This window comes from Thermobia domestica, chromosome 1 (assembly GCF_964235325.1).
Source record: "Thermobia domestica chromosome 1, izTheDome1.hap1.1, whole genome shotgun sequence".
Classification (NCBI taxonomy): Eukaryota; Metazoa; Arthropoda; class Insecta; order Zygentoma; family Lepismatidae; genus Thermobia; species Thermobia domestica.
The window spans coordinates 240,393,314-240,411,585 of NC_137454.1; positions in this window are offsets into that span (position 1 = coordinate 240,393,314).

The following is an 18,272-nucleotide window of genomic DNA, read 5'->3' on the forward strand; positions in this document are numbered from 1 at the left end:
AATGTTACCAAAAATAACGTTAGGTTATGAGCTGTAGCTACAATCGTAAGGTTCAAAAACTTTCAAATTAACAGGATCGAGAATATCTTAGCCAAAAGATGCAATTTTTAAATTAAAAAGATTTTAAATTGATCAGCCAATCAGATTGCATCGAGAATAACTTTCAACTGATATCCTTAGACTATGAGCCGTAACTAGGCCTATATTACTAAAGATTAAACATTAAAATGCTACTCAAAACTTTTCAAAACTTTTCATAAAGTTTGAACAAAGATTTGAAAGTAATCAAGCAATAATCACCATGAATAACTTTGGATCAATGGCTTACGCTGTAAATCCTACATTACCTACATTACCACCCACTTGTCGTCTCAAGATTCATCTGGGGACATTTTACTATACTTATCCACCTACGCTCTTTCTTCACCAAGGTGTGAACGATTCTTAAACTTGGACTAATTTCACCAAGATTTAAAAAATAAAAAAAATAAATAAGAAATTGTAGTATGGCTTCAAGCCTTAGTTTGTCCAAACATAGAAATCAAATATAAATCCTCTTCGTTGAATCTTTGGGAGACAGCCCGGGTTTTAAATGTAAAGTCTGTGATACGCCACCGAGTTTTAAGAACCCTATCAAGCTATTGTATATTTTCATTTGAGAACAGATGTTTTGAGACTCCGGGTACAAAACCTCGCGGCCACGAACCTCGCGGCGACAAAATCGCGGACCAAAACCTCGCGTGGCCAAAACCTCGCCTCCCAAAACCTCGCGGCCCAAAATCTCGCCGGGCCGAAACCTCGCCTGGCCAAAACCTCGCCGGACAAAATCTCGCCTGGCCAAAACCCCGCCTGGCCAAAACCTCGCCGCCCAAAACGTCGCGGGCCAAAATCTCGCGGGACCAAAACCTCGGCACCCAAAACTTCGCGGGCCAAAACCTCGCCTTGCCAAAACCTCGTCTTCCAAAACCCCGCGCCCCAAAATATCGCCATAACCTAAATCTCGCCTGACCAAAATGTAAATGTTACAACAGATGATAAGGATGACGGTATAAAAGACGCTGTTTCAGAAGAAGTATCACGGGTATTTGGCCAAGTCCGGCGATACCATATGAAAATTCTATTTTTGTATTAGAGGATTTCAATGTGAAGGTAGGGCGACAGGATGTTTTTAAACTGGTTATAGGGAAAGAAAGTCTGCATAAGGAAAGTAATGACAACTAACGGGGTTAGTTTCGTAAACTTTGGAACATCCAGAAACTTAAAATTTTAACAAAAATCTAATAATATTTATGAAAGTTTGAAATAATATATGAGTTTTTACGACGTCCCTTGATTATGCCTGTAGGTTAAGCGAGACGGAGATGACCAGGATGAAGGAATTGATCGAATAAAGAAAGTGGGAGGAAACGGGAATAACCCGAGAAAGCCCACGCACACGATGTTTTGTATCTTCTTCTTCTTCTTCTTCTTCTTCTTCTTCTTATTATTATTATTATTATTATTATTATTATTATTATTATTATTATTATTTGTAATGTAGAATTGCATATTAAGAAACTCATTGGGTAAATTTTAAAGAAAAGTTTCATTCGCGGCGAGGTTTTGGCCACGCGAGGTTTTGGCCCGGCGAGATTTTGTCCCGCGAGGTTTTGGCCGGCGAGATTTTGGGTGGCGATGTTTCGGCCGCGAGATTTTGTCCGTATCTCCTTCAATCCAGCAATTTTTCTTGAAATGTGCAATTTTGAAACTTTAGAATTCTCAGAAATATTTTACAGACAACAACTCAGACACCCGACACACAAGTAAAAGATAAACGAGAGCTGGATCATGTAGTATATCTAAAGCATTACATATCAGAGGAAACAACTAATTGAATAAAGACGACCAACATTATCAAAATTTTTCCGAGTCGAACATTATGGAAGTTTAAGTTAATCATGAAACGATTGTGCCTTACGTCTATTAGTTTCGAACTTAGAAGGACATTTTAGAGTAGTTTTATCATGAAAGCAGAGTGGGTTTGATATATTTGGTGTAATCGCATTTATTATACGAAAGAAAATGCTGAAGAAAATAATTTTACATCAATTGCCATCAAATGTATAGACTTTTCTTAACTTTTCATGACTTCTTAGGTTCAACGTTACTATTTAGGATTTTTGATAGAATCTTAATGCTGATGTTTCTTAAAACAAATACCGACGTATGGAACGTTAACGAAGTCTTAGTTTCGTATATACAGGAAGTGTTGAACGAAAGCCTTGCGAAAATCTTTTCGAAAATAGAAAAGCAATTAATAATGGAAATATTTAAAGAAAGAAGTGAATTCGGATTGGGTCCATTCATCTGGCTGCAGATCTCCTCAATGCCACTTTTCAGTGCTGCAAATTGACCGCTGAAGAATTGTTTGATGATGTAAACTTCGTTTGTGAAGTTGGAAATCAAGTGAGATTGAATTGTGTTTTACTGAGAACACATTTGAATGACTATAGGAACAAGGAAGGAATATGGGCAAGGAAGTTTTTGTGAGACGGAATGGAACAAATGAGCTCACTACTTTCGAGGCATCACCGAATTAGCTGATGTCGCCGTTCGAATCCTTAGTGCTCCGGTTACATCTGCTGCCACAGAAAGAACTCTTTCTACATTTAGTTTTACCATAGTAAAACAAGAAATCGTTTATCATCGGCGAGAGCAGGGTAACTAACATATCTTTCATATAACTGGAAGTTTTTAAATAAGAAATTACCTGAAGTTTCTCGGATGCAACACTCAGGACCAGGGTCATCAAGGAGCAAGTCACCAGCTGTTGAACTGGAACAGAACAAAACACCAGAGACGTTGGAAGAGGATACAGAAGAAATGAGTGACATAGAAGAAAATGAAGAAACGAGTGATAGTGATATTGATACTGAAGAATTCTGTGATGATTCCGACTGTGATCTTACGGTTGATTCTGAGTAGGACTGTAAAATTTGTGGTCTTTTTCTTCATAGTACTCCAAATATGGAAGTGGTAGGTTAATTGCTGTTCTATGATGAATAATTTAAGGTATAAATATTGCCTTCACTGAGTTACTATACAGCTTAAAGTTGTTTATCACATTAATATTTTAAATATACTAATACTACCATATAAATACTTTCACAAAGCATTATTGTTAGTGTTCAATTCCATTTAGTGAACACTTCTAAAACTCAGGAATTAGTTACTAAAGAGTTTTATGAAATATTATTGCTTATTTTATAGATAGTTTTCTTTCAATGGCATATTTAGTAAATAATTTGATCGATCAAATTATTAAATTTGCTTTTTTGATTATTCTGCAACTTTCGTAAACATACAATTACTTCTACAGAATGGTAAATTAGGTAAATTGTGTAGTTTGTTTAGTTTCTAAGTGTTTGCTAGGTTATTACTTACTAAAGTCGAGTTCCTTTACTTTGAAATAACTGTATCAACAACTTAGTTATTATAGTGTGATTTCTTAAGCAGATTCAATTTATTAATTCACGAAACCAGGAGTAAAACATAAGAAACTTAATGGTCCAATTTTTTTGCATAATTGACAATTCAGTACATGTCGTTACCTATAGACAAAATATCAAAAATAACATTAGTTTGTGTGAAGAAAGTAACCAGCTGTATCTGGAATATCAGTTTAGTTTTTTAATTGTTAAAAATGCTATTTTTCATGAGTATTCAAATTTTTAAAGCAACGTCAAAAATGTATATTATGTATAATGAAATTATTGTAAACTTTAGATCCTTAAACTAGGAAAATAATTGTTAATAATTCATTTTCCCCTATTAATAACTTTGGTAAACCAAAAGGAAACGTGGTTGTTTATTTTAGTAATAGAGATCCTGTTGTTAATTGTATAGTTTTGTTAGTGTGTTCATCGGTGATTTCAAACACTGGAGACAATATTGGAAGATAAAAGAAGGTGCGGCAGATCGAGAAAAATGGAGAAAGCAGTTTCATCAGACGCGAACCTAAAGAACAATTTCGTGTCATTAATACCAGGAGCAGCTGGCGGGAAGAATACTTCATAATAGTGTATGATTGGTTCTGTGACAACTGATTTCACTTTCTTTAGTCATTGTAATCCTATGTCATAAATTTTATATTTTCGTGTTCGTTGGTCCACTATCGAATTCTACTCTGCAGCTGATTGGACGCCTCAGGGGCACAATAAGGTAAGAATTCACGGGGTAGAATGGACAATTATTTTTTGCCAAGGGTAATAGTAGGAAAATTAGTATAAGTAGGAAGAAAAATAGTGGTAAGTAGTTAGGAAATCCGTACTGTGTTACTTAATAAACATAAAATTCATTCTTTAGTTGCTAGAAAAAAAGATTAATTAGGTTGTTATTTAGTGCTTCTGTGCAGGTGATTATATTTTTCATTTACAACAATAAAATACATTTACTGGTAATTGAAACATAAAATACCCACTAAAATACCCATTTTGGGTAAATACTCGGGTATTTACCCGCTGAAATAAATACCCAGGTATTTTACATCCCTAATCCTATCTATGATACATTCCAACACCATATAATTGTATATAGGGGCTGCATATCTCTCAGGTGTTTGTTTCATGGCCCAATTATAATGAAAAACGAAGGATAATCATTTCTAAGTTGAATCTTCATTGTTTGGAGTGTTTTGCCCAATGAACACCATGTATCACTGACATTATAATTGCTTGTATGTGTAATGTATTATCTATTTTAAAATGTATGAAACGATAATCATACCTGTTGTTCTGTATGGTTGCGAAATATGGTCTCTTACTGGGAACGAAGAACACAGATTGAAAGTATTTGAGAACAAGATCTTGAGTCGAATATTCGGACCCAAGAGAAACGGGAATAGGGAATGGCGAAATCTTCATAACGAGGAACTACATAATTTATACGGCTTATTCAACATTGTTAGGGTCATCAAATCTAGGAGGTTCAGATGGACAGGTCATGTAGCCAGGATGGAAGAAAGAACGAACGCTTTCAAAATCTTAACTGGAAGACCAGCCGGAAAACGACCACTAGGAAGACGTAGGCGCAGATGGGAGGACAATATTAAGATGGATCTCGTAGAAATAGGAATACAAGGTAGAAACTGGATCCAATTGGCTAAGGATAGAAGTCAGTGGAGAGCTTTGGTGAACGCGACATTGAACCTCCGGGTTCCATAGGCCATAGAGCTACTTAGTTTATGCATTTGCTTATTACATACTACATGCAAGAAGAAAGAAAACACAGAAAACATACATGAATTAAAAACTCCAACCGGAAGTAGGCTCAAATCTTGCAAACGGTACGAGATATTGAAAAAGTAATCGAAAAAATATCCCCTTTACGGTATCTGTTGCCGATTTTTAGCAAGACTTCTTTCACTTGTATCTGCAAAGGGACATGTACAGATGTGAGGAATAACAAGGAGATTCATGCTCATATATGAATGATGCGCTGTGTAAAGAGCTCAGGTTCAGCTAGTATTTAAAATAAAAATATTTAAAAAATATTCTAAAGTGGTTAAGAATATCGGATACAACGTTAAAAAGACAAAAAAAGTATAGGTATACCAGGAGATAGTATCAGAGGAAATATCCATGAACTCCAGCACGTAGCCTGTTTGAGTTTTTTATAGTAAACATCTATAGACTGTACTGTGTTGTGTCAGTGCTGTGTGAGTAGTACGTAAATGCCGTAATACAGATTTGTGTTTTATTGGGGAACTGAATGAAAATATCTATACAAGAAACAAGCATTCCCCTCCCCCCATTATTGTCTATTTGATTTTAGCTTCATTAGATAATAAATGTATGTTTTTGTATGTATTATCCACCACATGTCAGCAAAGTGTTAGCCGAATTTTCGATTCCTCAATGAGTTCCTTGACATTAAATAGCTGTTAGAAACTAAATTACTTCCATACATGAAAGAGGCATTTAATTAAGTTTAACATATTGGATTTCTGGTAAGAGAAGCATATGAGTTAGACATCGCACTCGCCATTGGTTTTTATTCTGAGGTACATGACTGGTGTGCCGAATATTCGTGACTGCTTTAATATGTTCTTCGACCTATTTCTACACTGTGATACCCTATTTTCCAGAAGGTTAACGTGCGTCAGCATATCACAATACTAATAATGCGTACTTTAATTACTTTACGCCTTCTACTATGACCTTCTTGGTCTCTGAATCAATTCCTATCAGCAAATTCAAGTCTCTTTAAAGGGTAGAGCTGCTACAATTTAAAGAGAAAGCACTATTATCTTGAATCATATATCCTGCTGCTAGATAAGATTGATACGCTATGTTAAGATACTTCCACGTAGTTTAAATTACGTAGCCTTTATAACACATGTGAAAACTACGTAATCTTTAGAAACAATCTGGAAGAACACCCCCACCATGACTTAATCGATTTCTCAACTATTGAACTCCTGAGAGCGCTATTTAGATTATTTAAAATACTTACTGACGCATTTGAATATAAATGAAACTAGAAATGATATATTAAAATACAGTATTATCCATAAGAGAGTAGGACAGACTGATTAATTCGATCTAACCGTTTAGTTACAAAATGCTTATAAAAAGATAAATTCAGCTAATCATGTTTATTTGTTCTGTTTAGGATTTATCTATTGTAATGCTATACAGTATATGAAAATTGTATTTATTTTACTGCACAATAATATTCAATTATGTACAAAAATATAACTACTCATTCCTAATCCTTGATACTATGCGTTTCGACACATTTCTTATCTTTCAATACTTAAGATAATCATACAGGTACTTATCATTTGATAAAAAATTGCATGTCACACTATAGGAGGAACTTTGTGACTATGTTTTAAACGAATAGTAAAATAATCATTCAACATTAATCAGGTAAGCTGTAGACATTTTCTACATTGGATATAATTTTAAAATTTTCTTATACTATCCTTTACGTTCTTTCTATTTAAGGTAACAAATATAGGGACTTTTTTTATTATAATGACATTTTACTAGGAAAGACACTTCACATGTAGTTGAATAGCAGATAATTCTTCAAGAAAATCAAGTAACAGAATCAATTTTCCAACCTCAGTGTTGTTTCTATTTAACATAAGTGCGATAATTTATGTAATAATTTTAAGTTGCTAAATACGTTGCAGAAAAACTTAGTGAGTGACAGAATATTCTATAATGGCTATATATATATATATATATATATATATATATATATATATATATATATATATATATATATATATATATATATATATATATACATATTACATTATTGACTTTACTAATGGAATTTCTGTCCATTTTTTTTTTTTACAAAATAAATGCCTTATTTTAGACAGAACTTTACTTGGTAGCGATCTGATGCTAATAGTACGTCAGTGGTTTATTTGATGATTTAAAGGTAATTTTATATGGTGGAAGTGCCAGATAGCTAAGGGATTCGTTTTATTATGGTATTACCTTCCGTTAGTATTGATCATTTCACTCGTTGGACGTTAAATCCTTATCTTCTTTCCTATTTTGTTATTTTCAGCCTTGTCAAATTTCTAATTGACAAATTTCTTATTGTCAAATTTCTAAATGATTAATATTCAATGTTCATGTTTAAACATAGGACAATACTGGTCTCGCAGTTTGGCATATTGTACAAAATTAACTCTTGGGCCAGAAATTGAGCACCGAACTACGTGCGTATGTATTATTTCCTAGGATATTTGGAAGCTAAAGAAATTCGAAATCTCAAAATCATATTCGACAAAGTGTACTTTTCATAAAACTTCCCAAGCGTTAACTACGTCAGATGACTCCCACCCATTGCCCCATACACAGTGTTACACAGAGTCATATCTGTCCAGAAAATATCAGGCTCTATAATATTTCACGAACAATAATATTTCACGAACGTAAGTATCTCTTGCTTGTATATCTGCTTTTCATTCTTTATTATCATCATACATTTCATATCATCATAATAATCCAAGATTACAACTATGCTACAAAATTAGAATAAAATAGTGACACAAATACTGTGTACCAGAATAAAACCTCTATTCAAGACTTCTATTTATGAAATCCGCAAAGTTTACACAGCTCGAATTTTAGTGGCCAAGATGTATTTTAAACTGTGCATAAATTACACCTGGAAATACAATACTAACAAATACAAAAATAATCCTGCGGTGAACATTCTCTTTCTGAGTACAAAATTTCAATGTTCGTGAAATATTATAGAGCCTGATATTTTCTGGACAGTTAACGTATAACACTGTTTATGGGGCAATGTGTGGGAGTCATCTGAAGTAGTTGACGCTTGCGAAGTTTTATGAAAAGTACACTTTCTCGAATAGGATTTTAAGATTTCGAATTTCTTTAGCTTCCAAACATCCTAGGAAATAATACATACGCACGTAGTCCTGTGATCTACAAGTTTATTTGTGAACAACAACACAACAAGCAAAGCCCAATTATAGTGTTGGTGCATTACAAAATAAACTTACAATAATTTTCTTGAACATATTATCGTTCATATTACATATATCAATTTCGTTGTGTTCGATACATAATTTGTTATAAGAAGAGCATATTCTCCAGATTGGTGATTCAATAATACGTTGGTCCTTGATTTTTTTGCAATAGAACAGGCCAGAGTTTTCAACACGACTTTTAAGTGTCGGGACATGAAAATTTAGCGTCGATATCAGATCTGTACAATTAAACTCATTTTGTACTATTTTACGAAGAAAGATCAGATCTACCACATTTCGCCTTTGTTCTAGTGTATGGATACAGAAGTTGTCTATTAATGCAAGATAGTTTTTGATGGACAGATTTCAGTACTCTTGTATACTAAGTATTTGATAAGATGGATAGATTTCAGATAGATAGATAACAATGTTAAGATGGATAGATTTCAGTACTCTTGTATACTAAGTATTTGATAAATTTGGATTGGACTTTTCCGAGTTGGTTTCGGTATTGTTGTTGCGATGGATTCCAAATCACAGCAGCATATTCCAATTTTGATCGGGCATAAGAGTAATAAATTTTTGTTAGTATAGTGATATTGTTAAACTCCTTTCCCGTTCTAATTATGAATCCTAATATTTTAAAAGAGTTTTCACTATATGATCATTAAATGTTAGTTTCGTATCAAACGTAACCCCGAGATCTTTTATCGAATTTAAACTGTTTAATGCGATCTAATTAAATGAATAATTAAACTCTACTTGATTTTTGTTATTAGTAAACGATAAAATACTACATTTATTTACGTTTTCACTAAGTTTATTAAGAGAACACCAATTTACAATAGTTTCTAAGTCATGTTGTAAGTTGAGACAGTCGTGGATGGTCTCTATCCTGGTGTATATTTTGAGGTCATCCGCCAAGAGCAATTTGTTACTTAATGATATGTGATCAGGGGGATAATGAATAATGAATAAAAGAAACAACAACGGACCTAGGTTGGAGCCCTGTGGAATTCCAGAGTACGCAGTATAGTCAGTTGATTTAAACTCCTTGTAGATACGTTTTGTTTACGATTGCTTAAGTATGATGAGAAGAACTTGATCAAGGGAGGAGAGAAATTATAGTTGTTTAGCTTATGTAATAATACTTTGTGATTGACTGTCAAACGCCTTTTCTAAATCTATATATATTACATCCACCTGACATCCAACATCTAACGAGTTCACTATGAAGTCTGTGATAATTGCAAGATTAGGTGTTGTTGATTTGTGTGGAAAAAGCCATTTTGATATGATGATACTACTGGTTGTATGTGGTGAACTATCCGTCTGTATAAAATTGGTTCAAATACCTTTGCAAAAGTAGATAAAATTGATGTGGTCCGGTAGTTGTGTATTTCATTCTTATTATTGGTCTTTGGTATTGGGCAAACTATAGATGATTTCCATTTATCTAGAAAAACACATGTTTTAGAGATTGAATGGGATTCATAGTGGATATGTAAATGCATATATACACCCCTTTATAATATAAGGAGGTATTCCATTGGGTCCAACAGCTGTTCTGAGCTTTAATTTTTTGATTGCCATTTCTACTTCAGATTGAGTGATTTCATCTTCGCTAAGTAACTCTAGTTTTTCATTTACATCATTTACTATAGTGATATTAGTGCTGTCTGTGCCATGCACAAAGACTGAAGAGAAATACTGTGCAAATGCATTGGCTATTTCATTATTACGATAAAGTTCACGTCCCCCGTAATTCAATTTCCCCCCAGGAAGATGTTTAGTCTTATTATTATTTTTTTTTACCAAGTTCCATAATTCATTGGTATTGTTATTGATGCTATTTTCGATCTCTTGTATGAACTTTCCGTATGCCAGCTTAATGTCTTTCTCTATTTCCATACGCAATTCATTGAATTTATTAAGACAATATACTTCTTTGTAACGTTTGTACTTTTTATGGTAGATTGCTTTCGTTTTGAGTTCTTTGATAATTTCATTTGTGAACCAGCACGGACAATCTGTTCGTGAGTAGTTTCTAAGCGGCACCCACTTATCAAATACACTATAAATAATATTATACAGATTATTAGCTAAGTCGTTAAAGTTTTCATGGTCTTTTAGGCAGTTCCAGTCAATATATGAAAATTCAAGATACATCCCTAAGAAGTCTGCTTTTCTAAAATTATATCCAGATATATTGGTCTGTTTTTTTTTTTTTTTTACTTTCGCGGTACACTGCTGTATCACGTTTATTACCATAGATGGGTGGTGTACATCTTCTGGAATTAGTGGATATCCTTCCCTTAAGACTTCTATGTTCGTTATATTAGACAGGACGTTTGTCACATTATTTAAAGATTGTAGATTATAATAAGACATAAATTCATATAAATTCTTGCATTTAGAAGAGCTTGTTTCAAAATTGAATCCCGTACCATTTATTTCTCGTAAGTTAAAATCACCAATCAGGAGGACGTCCTTGAGGAGAATTAATTTCAAGACGTCTAAATAAATCATTATACAATTCAATATTAGAACCCGGTGGGAAATACACAACATAAATACATATAGTTTTCCCCTCAGTGATTATTTTGATAATCAGACATAATTATCATCACATCTGTCCAGTCTTGAGAAGTAACGTAACGCAAGTAACGCGTTACTTTTTAAGTAACGTTTTCTAGTAGCACGTTACATCTTTTCCAAAGTAATTGTAACGGTAACGCGTTACAAATTTTTAAGTAACGTACCTAGTTTGCGCTACTTTTTTCGCGTTACATTTCGGATCAGGAACTACAATATATCTATATATATATTTTCAGAAACAAATGTTTCTTTCCTGTAAGTGAATTTCTCAGAATGAAACAATGGAACATAAACTACGTATGAGTAGTAGTGGTCCGCGTATATTGCGCCGAGTCAGCAAAAATTTTCTCGATTCTGATTGGCTGAGAGAGGTCACGTGACGTTAGGCCCCGCCCACGCGGGAAATTCAAATTTTCAGGTCACGTGGTATGACGTCATGAGTCACCCTGCGGGGAAATCCCTCACCAGGGGCTTTTGAAATTTGTTCCCTTTTACGGGTAAGATGTGTGTTTATGATTGGTTGATAGCTGTCACGTGATTTTAGACCCTGCGATATTTGAAATTCGTTCCCTTTTACGGGTAACATAAATCCTTTGGTACCACGATGATGATTGGCTGATAGAGGTCACACGATCTTAAGCCCTGTGACTTTTGAAATTTGTTCCCTTTTTACGAGTAAGATGAGTGCTTTGATACCTGATTCTGATTGGTTGACAGAAGTCACGTGATCTTAGACCCATGGATATTTGAAATTCGTTCCCTTTTATGGGTAACATGAATGCTTTGGTACCACGAAGCTGATTGGTTGACAGAGGTCACGTGATCTTAGGCTCTGGATTTTTAAAAAAAAATTCGTTCCCTTTTACGGGTAAGATGAGTGCTCTGATACCTGATTCTGATTGGTTGACAGATGTTACGTGATTTTAGACCCTGGGATATTTGAAATTCGTTCCCTTTTATGGATAACATAAATGCTTTGGTACCACGATGCTGATGGGTTGATAGAGGTCACGTGATCTTAGGCTCTGGGTTTGGTATTACGATACTGATTGGAAGATAGAAGTCACATGATTTTAGACCCATCACACGGTGAACAGAATACGTGGGAAAACCCCTCACTCATTTGTTTCCATGTTACGGGTAAGATGAATGTTTTGGTACCACGATGTTGATTGGTTGATAGAAATCGCAAAATCTTACACACCCACCCCAATGCTAGACATTCAGAGTGCTATGACGACGATCCACCCTAGACCTGGATTTTTTTTAATGGTTATCCTTTTTGGTACCTTAAAGTTCCCATGGAGGGTTCAACCCCATCCTTAAATAACCCTTTTATGGTATCATGATATTGTACTGAAGTTTACCTTAAATATTATCGTTCTCTTTGGCAGATAAGATGATTACCAGCTTTTTTACCTTGATGGAGATCCTGTCCTTGAATTAGTAGCCTATGTCTCTGGAAGTAACAATGGTGAAAGAGGGGTGTCGCTTGTAGATTTCTTATAACACATTGTTGTGAGTTTAAGCGATTTTTTTTAAACGCTCAGCGTTTTATTGCTCAGTAAGCGCTTCATTAATGGAAACAGTGTTGCCAGATTTTTTCTTACCGAAACTGCTCCGATTCTTTTCGAAACGGTTCCGCAGAGTACAAGAAATTTTAAACTAAAAATTTTTTCGAACTAAAAAAAAATTTCAAAACTAAAAAATTTTAAACAAAAATTTTCAAACAAAAAATTTTCGAACTAAAAATTTTGAAACAAAAAAAGTTTCAAACAAAAAATTTTCGAACTAAAAAAATTGACAAAATTCTGTCGAACTAAAACATTTTTTTAAAAACAAAAGTTTCAAACTAAAGATGTAAATCACATCTAAAAATTTTCAAATTAAAGTTTTTATCGAACTAAAAAGAATTTTAAAAATTTTCGAACTAAAAAAAATTGAAACAAAATTCTGTCGAACTAAAACATTTTTAAAAACAAAAGTTTCGAACTAAAGATGTAAATCACATCTAAAAATTTTCAAATCAAACTTTTTATCGAACTAAAAAGAATTTAAAAAATTTTCGAACCCAAAAAAAAAATTCGAACTAAAAAATTAAAAATTTTTCGAAAAAATATTTTAAACTAAAAACTTTCGAACTAAATTTTCAAACCAAAAATTTTTCGAACTAAAAATTTAAAAATAATTTTGAACCAAACCAATTTTAAAAATAAGTTTCGAACTAAAGATGTAAACCACATTTGAAAGTTTTCAAATCAATTTTTTGAACTAAATTAAAAACCAAATTTTGGACAATAAAAATTCTTTAATTAATTTTTCGAACAAAATCATGTAAACCAAATCTTGGATATATTTTTCACCTTAAATTTTCAAGATTACCATGATTTGAAAATAAGTGTTCAGGGTTTCAAGAAATAATAAAACATATTTTTTTTCAACTTGTTGTATTTTAACGAAAGGTATGTGCTCTTCTCATACAATTTTATTATCATAATAAATACAGGATCTAATTTAATGAATATGTTGGACGTGTCATCATCTTCGAATCTTGTAGACGTATCCTGTAAAGAAAAAGAAGAAACAATGGATTACTTTTTGAATTTCTTTTTTTTTCTGAAACAATAAAAACGAGTCAATATTGATAAGAGAGAAATAAAACTTACTCCTAAATGATGGAGGTGTTTAGGCTCATCTTCATCCTCGGGTACGAGATGACACAATTTCAACCACTGATGTTGGTTTACGAACTCTTCTGGGTACTGCATTTTTCTTGGTGTTGCTGCTTTATGGTCAAGATTTCCCCGTTGAATATGAGATTCTGCATTTCTTCCACTGATGGTGTTGGTGGTGATTTATGAACTCTTCTGGGTACTTCATTTTTTTCTTCTTGGTGTTGCTGCTTTATGGTTAAGGAGTGGAAAAAAAGGAAAAGGAAAAAAGAAATGGCGGCCTTATTGGGTGTTTACAGTTTTTTCTTCATCTTCTTCTTTTTCCAGTTCCATCTTCTGTTTTTTAACGTACCCGTACGGAACCGTATCATAAGAATTTAGTTCTTTAAATCGACGTTTTGTGTACTGGATACTGTACATTTTTTCTTCTTTGCGTGTGACGATGGTATGGTCTTTGGTCCTGCATATCTTATGGGGGATAGTGATGGTGACTTGTCCACGGCATTGATTTGTAATCATTTCTTTTAGCGTGTTGAAATTTAATTGCTGTCCTGCATTGTAGTTTAATGTAAATCCTCTAATTTTACATATGTAGCTGGTGACGTTGGTATCTGGATTGTATATTTCTAGGCTGTAATTTTTTGGTCCTCCACTGACAAATGTCTTGATGTATGCTCGTTGGCCGTAAGACTCCATCTCATCCGATAAGCATCCCAAGTACGTTGATGGTTCAATGGTTGGCTCCCCGGGCTTCTCCGTAAATATCACAGAATCCGTGTCAAAATATAAAACACGTTCCTGCAACATTTCCAGGTACTTGTACAGTTCCAGACGTGCCTGACATGTTGTAAATGCACCTAACACGACATTGGTGTTTCGGTTTTGAACAGGCACATGTTCATTGTACTCCCAGAATGCATATAACATCGTATCATTGATGGGTACAATTTGATGGAGTTTAATGTCGGGGGAAGTGAGTTTTTCATAAAATTCTTCAGGCCGATCAATAATTGTGGTCTGGCTAAAGTTTGAACGCTGACAAAGCTTTCCCCATAATGAGTTAACACAAAGCTTAGATAAACTTCTTCGTGCAGGATTATTTTCAATTTTGGACGGATCCAATGCAATACCTTCACGCTCCAGGACGGTTTGTATGAATTTTGTTTTGTCTTCTTCGGTCACACAGGAACTAGGCCAGCCAGACGCTTCCATTTTCGATTTCAAAAATGTATTGATATATTCCGTGAACAAGCCACCTGTTTTCGTGATGGGATCATATTGTTCAATGTCATAATCCCAAATTTCAAAAATTTCCACTGGTTGATATCCTAATTCTATTGCTTTCTGTATTTCATATGATACCCATGTTCCAGTGAGGCACCGCTCCTGATCGTTGTGTGTACACGTTGCTGTAGGGTCTGGGTTCATTTCTTCGGCACACGCAGCACACAGTGGAAAGAGTAGTTTCTTGTTACATCGGTAAGGCAGGAGACCATGATAAAGATGTTGACTTGGTAATATCGTCATTTTGATTAGACCATTGACTTTATTTATTGGTGGTATATTTTCATCACCCTGTAGATAAATTCGTGGATGCCCTACAGGGTATTTAGCACACTTATTTATGTAAGGATAAAGCGAGACAATATCGAAATATTTTATTACTTCTCCTGCTTTTTCGTCGACTTGGTGGTACAATTTCACGCAATTGGTCCTTCCTCCAAAAAAGCTATCTCTTGGATTTAATGGTCTGCGGTTCATGTACGGGTGATTCTTCAGATACGTCGCCATTGCAGGATTTTGTTTTAAGAACTGATTAAATTCGCACTCCCACATTTCATGTACAATGTACCCCAATTCACGCAGTCTTGCATTTTTTCTTTGCGTTCGTTCATAACGGAATTCCATGGTGTCTTCTGGATTGCTGTAGATGGGCTGATTACGGCCTGTAGTAAAACATACTTTACACCCGTGATAAAAGCAGCCGGCATGCTCGTAGACGTGCTCCTCTAACGTCTCAGGATCTTGGTAGTAGCCATCAACATGGAATCCCGCAATAAACACTTCTTTTTGTCGGGCCGCATGTAAGATTTGTTTTCCTTCGGTTTTTTCAATGTAGGCCAGCCATTGCATTGCAGCGATCGATTGGGTACTTCTCCATCGATAGCCATGTGCCGGTAGAATTCCAATAGTGTTGGGTTTGAGGAAATTCCGGCGGAATACTAAATTGGAAGCACTGGCAATCGTGATCGTCTCCAAGAAGGGATTCACTTTGGTTTCTGTTTCAAATGACGTCATAAACGAAACGCATGCTTGTCGCAGTACATTGACATCTTGAATACAATATTTGAGAATTTCTTTCTGGAAATCAAACGTGTCATTACGATGATCGTTGTACCACTGCATGAACTTGTTCCTGTCTTCGACGGTCATTTCATCTGCACCATAATACTTTGTTTCTGGAAGTGGTCCAATATACGATTGATTCTCCTTGGTGTTGAAGAAATGCGGGAAGTAGCCTTTGGTTGCGGGTAAATTGAACGCTTTTGACAATTTACTTAATGCCATAGGTAGGAAGTTCAACGAGTCAATGAACGTCAGATTATTCAAGGTTAAACTCAGTATCTTGGTCCCATTTAATATGACGTCAGGTCTCCATTGGCATTGTTCGACCATGGTCTTTAGGATGAAATGTCCATCGTATCCCTTAGCGTTGTGAGCGAGGCAGAAAATCCTATTTATATTGGGACGACGTTCCCGCAAGTACTGGAGAAAATCATAAATTGGATCGTCTCCTTGGAAAATATGCTGGCGCTGACCACACGTACTGCAAGACTGCTGGATATTAGCGTTTTCAACACATGCATAACATACTTGTTGTGCAACCAATAAATTTGGAACGTGTACATACGTATTATCATCAATATTCGTATCCTGCATAGATTCTATATCATAGAATATCAACAAGGCTTTCTTTGCGTGCATGAGTGAAGGAACACCAGGTTTCAAGCATTGTCGATCAGGAAGCATAAAACATTGATGTGATCCTGGAACAATCTTCTTACAAACATTGCAAAAGATCTCATTACAATCATGAAGTCGTTGTCCTGTATGCACAAAGGAATATACTCTGTAGCATCTAGTACATTGCTTCACCATTTTGCATACAGGTTCCCCACGATGATATACAATATTACGATGATTGTTAAAACATTTTTCCCCATAAAATTGACGATTGCAGTCGTTGCATAATATCGGCGTTTGATTCTTGTCGCATAGAGGTCTCTGTAAACATTTGGAGCATGTTACAGGACAATTTTTCACATGTCTGTTACGTTCACTGTATTTTTTATGGCACGCTTCACAGTAGAACTTGGTTGCAAAACAAGCAGTTAAAGATTGAATGATATCAAAATGGCCAGCCAAACAAATCAAATTTATGGGAGTGCGATTTTCGTCGTTGGGCCCCTCGTACATGATGTCACGACCTGAGAAACTGGTATACACTGTAATTTTATATTCTTTGAGGTATGCCTGGAATTGTCGAATTTCATTTACACTGGCACCATGATCCAAATTCACTCCTGCATTTGAACATAACGCATCGACTTCTTGGTCCACAATACATTTTCTCTGATGTTGATACTGTGTATATCGTTTCATATCTGTATTCTTGTATTTTCTCAGGCCAATAGCAATAACAAGGGCGAACGCCAAACACCTTGAATCTTGATTTTTTACACGTACAACCCCTCGCTTGATTCGTAACAATTCTTCATTTTGAAGTACTCCTTGCCGCAAACCGCCGCCGTAGCCACGTGGAATATCCACACGATGAAAATGAACTGTGAATGGTTCGTGCAGGAGAAATGCATTGTTACTTTGTAAAACTCTTTCAAAGGAGGCCCACATCGTTTCCAGTGTTAGGTTTCGGGCTTGGCGAAAACTCACCCAAAATGGTTTATTGGTATTCCGTGGTGATATTACGGATAAACCAACCATCGCCTCATCGTCGACATTGGCTAACAAATGGTCTAGCATTGCTTGGAAACTGTTATGTACATACTGTATGATATCGGTTCCTACGGGCGGTGCGTTGAATTCAATTTCGAGCATTCGGCCCTCAATGTTAAATCGTCTATAATGACGAGTGATTTCATTGCGAACAGTAAAACCCGATTCGGCCATGGTTAAGAAAGGAGAAAACTAACAAACAGGTACGGTAAAACAAATATGTAATGGGAAAAAAAGGAATTGACCAGCGTGAGTTTACTACAAAAGAAAAGAAGAAAGAAAAATCTTAATCACCTGATAAACAGGAAATCATAACATTCATGATAAATTTTTAACTAAGCAATTCATGTAAAGGTCCTGAGTTTGATTCCCTGACGGTGACGTTCAGAATCTCATTATGAAAGCACGTGTACTAGAAATCAAAGTTTTTTTTAAATAATTATGTTACTGAAATGAGTGTTTTATTGCTGTCAAACTCGAGACCATTA